The 13,710-nt window shown below is 41.3% G+C and overlaps 1 protein-coding gene across 2 annotated transcripts in view; it reads left to right on the forward strand.

Annotated features, from left to right (window-relative positions):
- The window catches only part of RBMS3 (RNA binding motif single stranded interacting protein 3), a 1,175,542-nt gene that overhangs the window by 327,888 nt on the left and 833,944 nt on the right, over positions 1 to 13,710 (forward strand). The window lies entirely within an intron of this gene.

The following is a 13,710-nucleotide window of genomic DNA, read 5'->3' on the forward strand; positions in this document are numbered from 1 at the left end:
ACTCAGTGTTCCAATCCCTGTAGCAACACATTGACATTTTAGCAATTTTACTCTTTAAAGACATGTGACAATATTTATATGGTTTATATGCAACAAGGCATTTTCAGCTCATTTTGTAAAAGTTCAACATATGCTATTACCAGTGCTTTCCTAAAATTCAAATGTATTTAGGGTGAATAAGTTTGCAGGTCAACTTCCATTCTAAAATAAAAAGTGCAATTACTTTAGGCTTCAGTATGGAAAGCATTCATGAACAAGGACCATTGCTCACATCCATCATCTGTCATCAGTTACTGCATGCAGTTTGGATGTTCATATGTGATTATTTCCAGGGCTTTTTTTGTACCAGGAACTCCTTTGAATATTAAGCCACACACCCCTGATGTAGCCAGTGCTCCTAGAGCTTACAGTAGGCCCTGTAGTAAGAACTCTGTAAGCTCTTAGAGGATTGGCTACATCAGGGTGTGTGCCCTAATATGCAAAGGAATTCCTGCTACAAAAAAAGCCCTGGTTATTTCCACACAGGTTTTGTTCTGGTTTGGCATCCAAACTGGAGGGGGCTTTGTTTGCAGCATCCCTATGACATCATCCCTTAACTGTTCACTTACCAGGTTTGCCCTGACTTTGTCCTGGTCTTTCCCACACCTGGTTTGATACTATATTTTTGGAATAGCTTCAATCACAGCTCATTGGCATGCTGCATAGACAACATTACTACTCAGAACTCCATTTTATTTGCATCAGGCTTCTGTTGCTGCCACACACTCCCCCATGCCATTGAATCCGCCCCCCCCCCGGCTTTTTTTATAGTGTTTGCTAGCTCACTATAGTATTATTGCAATTAAGTCCCATGATCGTAGTTCCTCTGAATTCTCAGTTTTCAGGGGTTTTTTAAAAAATAGTAAGAATATCTTTTGCTATTTTTAGTGTAGATATAAGGGAAAAGGTTATCCCTGTAATGAAAAAAGTTAAATACTTTTGAAAATACAAAGCTGGGAATTCAGAGGAACTAGCATATTGTACCAGTACCTTGTAATAATGCTATAATGCTGAAGTGTTATAGGAAAAGGAAAGGAAAGGAAAGGTCCCCTGTGCAAGCACCAGTCGTTTCCGACTCTGGGGTGACGTCGCTTTCACAACGTTTTCATGGCAAACTTTTTATGGGGTGGTTTACCATTGCCTTCCCCAGTCATCTACACTTTCACCCCAGCAAGCTGGGTACTCATTTTACCGACTTCGGAAGGATGGAAGGCTGAGTCAACCTCGAGCCGGCTACCTGAAAACCCAGCTTCCACTGGGGATCGAACTCAGGTCGTGAGCAGAGCTTAGGACTGCAGTACTGCAGCTTTAACACTCTGCGCCTTGGGGCTCTTAGAAGTGTTATAGCAATTAGCAATTTTTAAAAGCCCTCTAGTGGTGTGGCAGGGGAAATGGCAGCTAACATAGGAAAATGTGCACACGACTCCCATGGGATTGCCAACCTTCTGATAGCGCCCCGAGATCTCCTGGAATTACAACTGGTCTTCAAATTTCCCCTGGTGAAAATGGCTGCTTTTGAGGGTGGCCTATATGACATTATACCCCAGTGAGGTCCCTCACCTCTGCCTTCCTCAGTCTCATGACACCCCACTTTTATAGACTAATCCTTTCAATAACCAGAAGCACTCTGAGCATCCAGAGTTATTTTCCCCTATTACTGGGGGTTTTGTCGTATGACATCTGCACAACTGTGATATATAATCATCATGTGCAAGTCATGTTGGTAATTAAAAACAGAACAATTTATCTTGGCCCATAGTAATAAAATCATTCCAATTTCTAAATGGCCCTCTTTCTTGGAACATAAGGCAGGGACCATGGGGAACTGTGCTCAGAGAGCCACAGGTGGTGGTATCACCAATGCAATGTAATGAAATATTGCATGATATGTATGTATGTGCCATCAAGTTACAAATGACTTTAGGGCAATGCCAGCAAGGGATTTTCAATGCAAATGAGGTGGTTTCTCATTGCCTTCCTTTGAAGAGCCCTCCCTGGTGGTCCCTCATCCAACCCGGCTTAGCTTCCAAGAACTGACAATATCAGGCTATACCAGGGATGGCAAAACTTGCTTAACACAAGAGCCACATAGAATAAATGTCAGATGTTTGAGAGCTGCAAGACATGAGTGTCAGATGTTTGAAAGTCTCAAAGGAAGGAGGGAGGGAAATAGATGGGGGAGGGAGAGGTGGAAAGAAAGTAACTATTAACTTTAAATACATTCTCCAAGCCACTGGCTGGTTTGCCTTTGAGAAGTGATTTAAAAAGAGAAATGCCTTCTCTGAGCTGGCCAATGGGGTGGTGGGGCTTTGAGAGCTACACAATATGTGTGAAAGAACTACATGTGGCTCCCAAGCCACAGTTTGGCCACCCCTGGGCTATGCCATGCCCCATTCCCTTCCATTGCCTAATGCAAATAATATAATCTCAAAAGGAAACTGATGATGGCTGGACAGATATTAGCAGTCTTCTTGATACAGGCAAAGCTTATTGTTGATCTTGAAACTGTATGCTAGTACATATGAACATATGAAGCTGCCTTATACTGAATCAGACCCTCGGTCCATCAAAGTCAGTATTGTCTACTTAGACTGGGCAGCAGCTCTCCAGGGTCTCAAGCTGAGGTTTTTCATGCCTATTTGCCTGAACCCTTTTTAGTTGGAGATGCCGGGAATTGAACCTGGGACCTGCTTACCAAGCAGAAGCTCTACCACTAATAATACCATAATTACAATGGATTTATGATTGGACCCAATCCTCAACAGCTAGTACAGCATCCAGCCATTACCTTGGAGCCTCCTTTCTCCAATCTGAAGCACCATCTTGAGGGCGGGAAGTGGAATATGTCACAGAACAGCATGCTGGGTATCATTCAAATAATATTATGGCTTCAATGAAATGAGAATGATATGTCCATTATTCTTAGAGGCAGCTAGTTGATCAGGTGAGATCTGGGTTGCTTTGTTTGCCAGACAAAAAGTGTTGCAGAAACAGAGCTGTGTCATTGTTGCTGTAAAAGAGGCATTAGACTGGGTGCACAGAGGTTGTATTTTGAGAAAGTGTATAGTAGCAGCTCTTTTATGCAAATCTACCTATTTGCATGTTGCCCTAATCCAAAATCTAAAGTGCTGTATTCTTAAAACATGTCTTTGCATTTTTGGGGGATATTAGCATAAATTAACACAGTGTGTTGTTACAATCTTGCATGCTACAGAGTCCATTAGTTGCGACTAATTATCATTTAAGACTATTTTTCAGTCATTAAGAGGAGAAAAAGCCCTTCTCCCATCTGGCCTCATTGTTGTGATTTGTCTTGTGCTCAGGTAATGCACAGGAGAGGAGCAAATATGCTATTCTTTTCTCAACTAGCATTAAAAACACATCCGACAGGCACTAGGAGACGAGACCCTTGAACTAAGAGACTCAGAAATCTCACTGGTTGTTTTTGATGAGCAGGACATGAAACTTAAAGCAATGCACTTTCAAACACAATTCAGTTAGCTACCCACAATAAAATGTGAAAAGAGGTTTTCTTGTTGTGTTATTATTTGTTGGGTGAATGAAGAAAAAGCTTTCTATTTCACATGTTTTAAGGGGCTGTGTTGTCATTTCTAATGGAAGTCTATGGAGGCAGCTGTCAGAAACGTTGGATCGCCCATTCCAAATAACTCCACACTCTCTTGAGAGAAGCTGAAGGATTTTTTTTTTAGGGTGGATACATAACTGGCCTTTTGTCAGTTGAAAAACTAATGATTATGAAATAAAGCCGAAGTTAGAAAAGCCTCTCTGCTGCAAAATAGCTGGATTTTGTTTAGATTTATAGTATGCTCCATCTTGAAGGTTCACAATGGATACAAATTTAAAGCCAAATGAAGACATTGTGGCCTAGTTGAGCCTTGTGCCAAACAAATCCCCACACCAGTGTTCCCTCTAAGCTGAGTTAGTGTGAGCTGGCTCACAGTTTTTTAGCCTCTGGCTCACACGTTTTTGTCTTAGCTCAAGAAAAATGGTCCCAGAACAAACTAATTTATGCAGCAGCTCAAAACTTTAATGTCAGTAGCTTACAAAGCAGAATTTTTGCTCACAAGACTCCACAGCTTAGAGGGAGTATTGCCCCACACCCATACAGGGATGTGTAGTTGCTCCCATCTCCTCCTCTCAATCATTCTGATTCCTTGAACTTCCCAGTGTGGGACTCATTTGTCCCAATCCCATACTGTCTCATTGTGATGCAGAGTCAGTGCTCTCATTAATAGAAGTAGCTTGTTTTGGAAGTCTTTCATCTTTAGAGTTAGTTCTCTATTGTTGTTGCCCTGACCTTTTTGACATTTTGTGCGCTGAACATTAATTTTCAAAAAGTAGGTTAGAATAAGCACTCACTTTGCTTTGTAGCCCACCCTCATCACAAACACAGCTTTGTGTTCTGACGTCACAGCAAAAGATATCAGAAGTAGCCTAGTATTGAATGATATCGCTGCTTTCTAGGCAAAATCTCTCAAAGATCTCAAGCACAGAACTTTTTCAGCTGTGATATGGGAGATCCTCTTAGCCAGATACGTGAGGCAGAGATCTTTTTAAATGCCGGTATGTACACTTCAACTGATCTGTGGCTCAACAGGGGTTGGGAAAAGGAGCAAAGTTGCTAAAAGTCACCAAAGGCCTCCACATGAAGATTCATTCTAGGCCCCACTTTTCATACAATCCAGTCCCAACCCAACAATAAAACTGAAAACGAATCATGTTAACATGAGTAGGCAAATAACTGGTTATCTCTGTGTTCATCATGTATTGTTTCCCCTTATATGTCATTGCAGTTATCTTGAGAGGGAGGTTAGTCTGAGAAACAGTGACTGTCTCAAAATCTCCCTTCATCTCTTTTCACTAAAGGGGGTCACTGAATTTATAACTACTTACCATATGGACTCTTGCCTTCTATAGCAACCAAGGCCCCCTTCAGTTTTGTCCCCCTATCCCCCCTCTTTGTAGTCCTGGCAAGGAGGTCATCTGGATGCTCTCATGAACGTAGTGAAATTGGGAAAAGGCTATCATGTCATACCCTATTTTGTAACCTGACTGGCAGGAATCCTAGAAATGCCTGCGGATAATGTGAATATCCTAAAATTTTACAGCATGGTGAAATGTTTCTCACAAGGAAATGTTGTATGTGATTGATTTCGCACTACGCTTGTTCCGGGGGGGAAAGCCCTACAGGGGCTTCTCTCCATTTTCACACAAGTTGCCCGGAGCTGCGAGTTGGCACAGCAGGACCGCGATTCCACAGCAAGTGGAAACCGCTTGTCAGAGGATCTCACTTGCTGCGGAATAGCAGCGTGCCAGCTTGCAGCTCCAGGGCAACTTGTGTGAAAATGGAGAGAAGGCCCCAGTAGCAAAAGGGCTCTCCACCCGGAACAAGCATCGTGCAAAACTGATCTGTGTTTTGGTGGGCCATTTGCTGGGATAGCAATTCACACTAAAAATAAGGTTGTTTACTGAAACCCCCCATAAAAAGACCCAAACTGAAAACTACAGTGTATTTCTCATGAGAAAAAGAATAAAAGATTTCTGCAACATATAGAATAACACAATGCTCACCATGCTCTTTATCGGTCCAGTTATATTTTTTGACACTTGATCATTCCGTGTTGGTCTACGGTGCAGTTTAAAATGCAAAGACAGAATAGAAAATGTACAGATAGGCTATCACAATATGGAGTTTTATGTCAACGAATCTCCACAGTAGCAAATAGTATTCAGTTTCACAAAATCCTTTCTGATTTTTTCCTGGCCATTTCTGCAAAGACAGCCACTTTATATGTAATAGTTTAAGAAAAAAGCGTATCTTGCTCATATAATCTTGAAATGTTGTTCCAGCTAGCAAATCAGATTCAGACCTGTCCCAAATATAGAGTAGTAGAGTCAATACAATAGATAATGGGGTTAGAATCCCCCCCCTCCCCGTACTGTATGTTTGCAGAGGTCTTGTTCTTGTGAGATTTCTCATATCTCCTTTCAAGGACACCGTGCATGTGACCTGGAACTGGGGAGCTTGCTGAAATTAACAATGGCTCACAAAAGTAGTTTTCCATCCAATTAGAGAGACAATAAACAGATAATAATAATTATGAAATCAGGGGTGTGTGTGTGGAAAACACCTTCAGTTATGGAGACAGTAAGGCTATGTAAAGTACTACCATATCCCTTGGCCTGTATGAATGCTGGCAATAGAGTGCAGTTTCTGCCGTCAACAAGGAACTGGAGTATTGGCATGAAAGATCAAAAGCTTTTTTCAGAAAATCATGTGTTTTGCTAGAATTTCAATTTGGATTGGGTTACCCTGGCTTCCAGTTTTAGCGTAATAAACCCATCTGTGAGAGGTAGAGCTGCCAGATCTCCTACTAAGGTGGGAGACCTCTTGCTGGCAGCTGTCTGGGCCTGCCACCATGGGAGGAGGTGACACTGATGGCAGTGCAACATCCCTTCTGGGGAAAAACCCAGAAGTGATGTATGGTACCTCTTGGAATTGCCAGAAAATCTGTGGTTCTAGATCACTTTTGGGGATTTCCTCAGAAGTGACACACTGATGACATCAACCCCACCCCTCCCCAATGTCCCTGCCCCTAAACCTCCCTCTGGTTGTCAGGCTCATCCTGGCAACCCCAGGAGAGGATTTTTTTTTTGCTTTTGCCTCAAAGATGTATAGGGCTGTGTTTATCAGATTGCTTTCTCTCCTTCAAGCAACACATAGGAGGGCCTCTGATATTTTTATTTATTTATTTTATTTTGGTAAATTTATGCTATTCACTAAGATGCTTTTGCCTAAGAAATGTGAAGAAAACCATCCAAAATTGTGTACTGTTTAAATTCAAGGTTTTATTTTGCGGCTGTCAGCATGACACCTATCTTGTTTGCTGTCTCAACACATTCTGCATTTTTATCAGAATTTTTTTTTTTTTGGCTTCAGCCTTCAATTACTTCCTTGCATGCCAATTTTATATGCACTGACAAGGAAAGCCAAAGCAGCAAAATCTTGTGAAGTTTACCTGGAGTTTGCATTTGACCTTAGGCCTCAGCAGGGAGCTGCATATCGAGGCTATCGTTTTGATACATGATAAACAAACACTCAAAAGGCTTGCAGGCAACCAACATAAGCTATGTATTGTATATAGGGCTAAATATTGATTATCTCATCCTTTAAAACTGTGGACATCTGATGTCTTAATCAGTTGCTCCCAGGTTGCACATCTCTGTGTGTGTGTGTGTGTGTGTAGGTGTGCACTTGCCATCTTCATTTGTAGTGCAGACGCAGTTCAAAAACACTGAGATGCTTCGGCTGAAATGCTAGGAAGGCTTTGCAATTTGCTTTAGGGTCAAGGGTCGCTTAGTCCTTTGATGTTTTCCTTTCTTTTCCTTCATGCATGGTTCATTAAATTCCCTGAAAGAATGCTTTATGTTGTGCACATAAATGAAATAACAATGTTAACAAAGTCTCATCATTTAATGCTAGCAACAGGTACAGAAAGCTTAATGCCAAAAAAGCCAAGCCTAAACTTTGAATCATGGCATTTTAAAAGGGAAAGATCTTGATCTTGGCCTTGCGTGGGGCATGAGTGTGTTTGTGTGTATGTATATGATCTTAAAAGAAAACAGGCATGATAATAATAACTATCATTTGGTCTAATTTTACAGCCCATCCTTGGATAGTTTTCCAATTTGATTGGACCCACTGAAAAGCTTTACAGATTCATTACCGTTTCTGTAATCACCACACTGGCATGGATACCAAGACTTGTGTCATGTGAACCTTGACTCATACCTGACCCAGAAGAAAGATTTCTCAAGCACTTAGGCAAATTCCAGCTTTTTGGCCATATCAAACTTAAATCAGTTTCAACATACTGCAACTTTGAAGTCTTTCCTGTTGCCCAAAGTTTGAGAATTGTAGTTTGATGAGGTTCCTAGAACACTGGTGGAGCTGCATCCCGAAGCACCCAAGACATATGGGAACAGAGTTTGGGGGATAGGGGTGGGGCTGCTTGTCCAGTAATCCTTAACTTCCTAGTCATATCCCCACCATCTTCCTCCTCTTTTCTTGAAGGAAGTCTATGACCATTAAGGTAAATTTACCTACACATGGTCCCAGACCAGATATGTTGTTCTTCCATCTAGTAAGAGTTTAGAGCAGCACAGTATTCATAATGGGAAATACTATATAATCAGACCAAATCAGAGTTTCCTTTTTGACAGGGGTTGTTTTGTAGAAACATAGGTGGTGGGGCTCATTAGCATAACTTATTAGCATATGCCGCTTCCCACCAGCCAAAAGCAACCTGATGCAAGAAAGGAGAGCCTTGGGTGAGCAAGGCCTGCTTGGACTGGCTAGAGATTCAGCCAGCCCAAGCAGGCCTTGCTCACCTGGCGCTCTCCTTGGCCACCACCCCACAGTCAAAAGGTCAGCAAGCCACCTGCCACCCAAAATCACATAAGTGGAGAAAGGGTGGCATGGGCTTCTCCAGGGGTTAGTGAGGGCTGCTGGGGGTGTGGCAAAGTTCCTGGTGGCTGGCTGGCTGGCTGGCTGCTCTCCTAATCCAGGGATTGTTATGCAGCTGCACCTAATATTCAATGGACATGGTAGGTGGGGAGCAGGAGGGGTGGCTCTCAGAAAGGTTCAGGAGCTATGCTCCTGTGAGCTCCTGCTGAATTCAAGACCTACTTTTTGAACACCTGAAGCTGTATAATATTGAGTCATACCACTGGTCTGTCAAGTTTGATATTGTCTATTTTGAGAGACAATTCCACAGTGCAGGTAGCAAGAACTATTTCCTAACACATGTTCTTTGTGACCTGATTTAAGTGTGACCTTGGCAGCGTTAAAGAACATATTTATGTGGCTTTGCACATGGCCTGAGCCTCACTTAAAGTGGGTCATTGCATATACAAAGCTGCTACAATATGAAATGCTACTACACCAGTGCAATACCTGTTCAAGGTTATGACCTTTGGCTTGTGACGTTAGTTACACATGTAGCAGCTCAGGTTCTTCCCCAGATACTGTTGACAGGCTGTGGCACCCCTTCCCTTCTCTTTTGTCATTGGTGCTACAGGTCTAATGCCAGCAAATATTCTTAGCAGTTTTGGGAGGATTTATTTGGCCAAGAGCAGAGCCATGAAGATGTAGATAGCTGCACCTTCAACAACAGATGTGTTAGTGACAGTATAGTTTTTGTCTGGCCCTTTCAATTTCATGAGTCTGTGTCAGCAGAAGTTATTACTGCTTTCAATAACTGAGTCTCACTTAGCTTGGGTATCAGTCCCACATGAATTAATGGCACTATAGCATAATTTTAAGATTTAGTCAGATTAACAGGTTAATGTCTAAAAGCCCATCTGCATATTTTTGGGGAAGGAGAGGATTGTGGATATGGGAGATGTTGATACATGTATCTGATATATAGATAATTAGAGAGACAGACAGATAGAGATAGAGATAGTTCTGATTGCACATGCAATCTAAATGTTACTATTTCTCATATAATCATTCCCACATTTGCAGAATTGCAAATTATTCTCATATTTTGGAATAGTAACATGCAGATTGTCTCTTAGAATTACCAGACATGAACAATGAGAGCCTACAATAGAAATGGCATCTATTAGGTAGTATATAAATTTAAAAATGCTTTGTTTATGGCAAAAATATTTTTGTAGCTTACTATGTATTTACTGTATATTCTGCATTTATTAGAAAAATGTGTTACTAGAGCCTGTGTTGCTCTTAGCCAGGCTCATGTGTGCTTGTCACAAAATCGTTACCAGAATTTTTTCTTCTTAATGTGTAATACAACTGAAGCAAAAAAAAAATGATAGAGAACATGAATTATTTATATATCAAATAGAAACTATTGCACCTTAATTGCAAACTTGAACCACTTCAGCAGGAAGGAAAAGCGCCTCAGGATTCCATTTGGTACCCATTTTTTTTATATCTATCCATTTCTTTTTCATTTTAATTAATTTGTTTAACATGTAAGCACTTAAAGACACACTAAAGAACTTTAGACCAGGAGTATCAAACTCATTTATTATGAGGGCCGGATCTGACATAAATGAAACCTTGTCAGGCTGAACCATGTGTGTCATAAAATGTAATGCCAGGTAGCAGAGATATAAACTTTATAAAGGGCACAGACAAACACAAAGGCTTTTTTTTTTACTTGAAATAAAACATGCTTAAAACATTAGCACATTTGCAATATTTTGTTTAACCGTCTCTGATAACTGACACTTCTTGCCTTGAATTACTGTATCAAAATCTGGAGACAATGTCTGTGCTGTAGCAAGCTTGAGTATGCTGTTCAGGTGTGTGTCTGTAAGCTGACATTCATTACAGAAATTTCATGGTCAATGCTCTCTGCCTTAGGACTCAGGGGAAAACATGGTTGGCATTGTGAGCTTTTGTACATAAACTGCTTTGTTTGCTAATCAAGAACATGTGGAGGCGCCATGACACAGACTGAGGGCTATGTGTTTATCTACAAAACTATAGTCTTCCACAAAGAAATAACTGCAACTCCTATGAGACGGTGCAATAGGAGACAGCTATGTATGGTGGTCAGTATCAGCCTACTATCTGGGAAACCTAGATTTAAAATCCCTAGTCTACAAAGAAAATGCGCAGGATTCACATTCTCAGCCTAATCCACCTCACTGGTGGTTTGCTGTTATTCCTCATATAAGTAGTCTACATCACTTTCCTACTGGATCAGCAGGGCATTCATACAGTGCAAAAGGGGGAGGGAATCCAGTTGCACCCAGGAGAGCCCTGGCAAAATGATCTTAAAACATACACACAAACACACTGTAGTAAGCCAAAAAGCTTTTATCTTAAATAAAACTGTGTTGCTCTTAGAGGTGCTTTATGTGTTTCTCCCCTGCAATGCAGCCAAGCAAAGCAGCCTTCTGCTCATTCCCTCTTCCCTCTCTCTTTTTCCCCAAGGAAGAAGGAGTCTCAGCCAATGGCAGAGCTTGGCATCATATCTCTGTTTTGTGATTGAGAGAACCTGACTCAGCTTAAACTTTGATTGAGACAGCTCTAGCTGTGCTAGGCTCTCTCAATCGTATAGTAGAGCTACAGAGCCAAACTCAATTGGCTGAGGCTCCTGCTCCCTTTTCCCCAAGAGGGAATGAGCTGGAGGATGCCCTGCTCAGCTGCACCACAAGGAGAAATACAAAAATGGCTACTGAAGGAACCAGGAGAAGAAGGAAGAAGACAATGGACAGTTGCTTGAAAGTCTGATAGGAGTCCTCAGGGAGTTGGATAGCCAATGGGCCATACATTTGACACCTCTGTTTTAGACTCTGACTAGAAGGGCATTAGCAGTAAACATCTCATTTCCTACCTGGGTCAAAGTTGATTTGCCTTTTAAAAAACATTAATAAAGGAGCAGTGGTGCCAACAGGAGCAGTGAAAGTGAAACAAGCACTTCACTAACATGTTCCTTCTCTCTTGTCTAGTCTTACTGTTGGTGGTAGTTGACCCAGAAGAGGCAAGAGCCATCTTTGCACACATCTGGGTAGAGACCTTCATAAAGCACACTGAGGTGTAACTGACTTCAGCAGTGGTAGCTCCACTGGAAAGGGGTACAACATCTCACCATCTCTTTCTCTCTGGCTTCCTCTATATTCTTTCATTGGCCAATGAGAAGCTCCATCAGCAGCATGTGACCACACCAACCTGGAAGGGAAATAACAGTGACTTGGCCAGGGAGACTTTCTCTAAAGCCAGCTGTGATGCTGACAGCTTCAGCAGCAACAGTAATATTGGAAGGGTGTCAACAGTAATATTGGAAGAGGGTGAGAATGCTTCTTACCACCTCACTCTTCCCTCCTTGTCTTGCAGTAATTGGCCACTTGAGATTGCATTGGGATCTGCACCTTGCTCTTCCTTGGGGTGCTAAGATTGTTTGGCCTCTCCTGTCCCCCTCAGAAGACTAACAACAGCTGCAACTTGGAAGGGAGGATTATGAAGACATTGTATCTTCATAATTAGCATATTAATTATGTGTTGGATGGACTGCCATGGAAGGAGAGGTAAGGGATTTGTCTCCAGGATTTCAGTTGGTTCTATTTGAGGCAGAGGAAGTATGGTACTGAATAGGCCAGAGGAAGAAGGATTAGACAATCATTGTTCCAGCTCTCCTTTTAATCAAGGGGATTTTTGATGCCTTGTCATCTCCCTCCATTGCAGCTGATTCTGGTGAATGCCAGGACTCCATACTGGAGGAGATTTTTTAAAACTAAATTGAGTCGCAGCCTTCTTCCACAAAGCACATTGTACATGGTTCTAATAAATAATATATATTTATAATGAATTTTATTGGGAGGCAAAATTCTCTGCTTGTTTATTGGACTGACACTTCCTTAGACACCGAAGTAGAACAAAGTAGGAGTCAAGGTCACCTTTAAGACCGACCAAGTTTTATTCAGAACGTAAGCTTTCATGTGCTCTCTAAGCACACTTCATCAGACAAGGGGATCAGTTTACGTTCTGAATAAAACTTGGTTGGTCTTAAAGGTGATACTTGACTCCTGCTTTGTTCAACTACTTCAGACCAACACGGCTGCCCACTTGGATCTATGAGCCACCGAAGGTTTAATTTCACAGCTACTGTGTTATTGAAATTGCACACAATTTGGTTACTTTTTATCCTACCTTTACATTTGCTGGGGTATTGGAGACAATTACATTTTTTGTACCAGGGAAGAAGAAAGAAAAGACAATTAGAACAATACATTAGCCATGCAAACTAGTAATTTAAATATTGGAAGCAAGCAACCTGTTATACAGTATATAGTGGCATGGGGGGAATTGAAGATGCTCATCACCATGTTAAATGTGGAAGGTGGAGAAAAAGAATCTAACCACAATTTATTAGTAAACAATGGAATTAAAAGATGTTGTGCAATAGGAACTGTGATCTAATCCTCTTCATATCTAAATGAAAAACAATGTAAACTAGTAACAATCCTTGACAAATAACAACAAATGAGATTTAAGCCTTTGGTTAATTGTAGGTAATTGACTTATACTTCACTCTGATAGTCTCCAAATTGCAAAACAAATCAACGACACTTAATTGCCCGTGTCCATGGCCGGTGGACAGCCAAAAGCATGTTGGTACTTATGCTAATCTGATAAGGCAGCAGGAACCCAGCAACGTGAGTGTGAAGGAACACACAGAAGGATTTCTCCAATGCATATATATTACAAAACACAGGTCAGCAAAATCATCACTGTCACTTTAAGTTTACATTTTAAGCACTGCTTCTTCAGTCATCTATTAATTTATTCTTAGCACATAACAATATATGATTTCAATGATGGTTTGCTTTGCTTGGATTGTTTAAGTTATGAATGAAGTTCTGGTTTGCCCTTCAACAAAGACAGTTGTTACTCATAAAGCAATGGATGGGAAGAGGTTGTCACTGTTTGGTTGTCATCATAGTAACTTTTACATAGAATCCTATGTACTGCCAGTATACTGTCAGACTAGGGTCTGGGGCCAAAATTATTACGGAGCTAGAGCAACTAATCTAGTTTAGTTTATAGTTTTGCATGGTGTGTAAACAGGGAAAGGCTTTTCTCCATCTCTCATAGTGCTAAAACCCAGGGTC

Source organism: Heteronotia binoei, chromosome 10, assembly GCF_032191835.1.
Source record: "Heteronotia binoei isolate CCM8104 ecotype False Entrance Well chromosome 10, APGP_CSIRO_Hbin_v1, whole genome shotgun sequence".
NCBI classification, from domain to species: Eukaryota; Metazoa; Chordata; class Lepidosauria; order Squamata; family Gekkonidae; genus Heteronotia; species Heteronotia binoei.